Source organism: Penaeus monodon, chromosome 19, assembly GCF_015228065.2.
Source record: "Penaeus monodon isolate SGIC_2016 chromosome 19, NSTDA_Pmon_1, whole genome shotgun sequence".
NCBI classification, from domain to species: domain Eukaryota; kingdom Metazoa; phylum Arthropoda; class Malacostraca; order Decapoda; family Penaeidae; genus Penaeus; species Penaeus monodon.
Genome location: NC_051404.1, coordinates 11,357,116 through 11,357,504, shown reverse-complemented (window position 1 = coordinate 11,357,504; position 389 = coordinate 11,357,116). Strand labels below are relative to the sequence as shown.

The following is a 389-nucleotide window of genomic DNA, read 5'->3' as shown; positions in this document are numbered from 1 at the left end:
CTGTAAGAAAAAACGAATTCATCCAAGACAGAAGGGAAAGGACAATTATATATCATGATTATCACGGTAACAAAGGATCACTTTTATAACCAGGTGTTTAGATTTACATGAAAATGAAAAGCGAGATGGACAGGTCAGTTCAATATGTGTGATGACTTGATTTAAAGAAACATGAAGTCAACATACTCTTTTTTTTAATATAAATATGAAAGTCTATTTTGTTTTCATCTCAATTTGCCGGCTCAGTCAGTATAAAATTAGATCAAAGATCATCGTATGTAAACTAACATCAAAGAAAAATTTACTGTGTAATCACTGGACCGTTTAACAATCTAATTAAAACACGTATCCATTTGAATTTATAATTCTTATGTGACATCTAACATTTG

General features: G+C 29.8%; 1 protein-coding gene across 1 annotated transcript in view; it reads right to left on the bottom strand.

Moving 5' to 3' along the window:
• The window catches only part of LOC119585060 (arrestin homolog), a gene marked incomplete in the record, with an annotated part of 137,586 nt that overhangs the window by 21,866 nt on the left and 115,331 nt on the right, over positions 1–389 (bottom strand).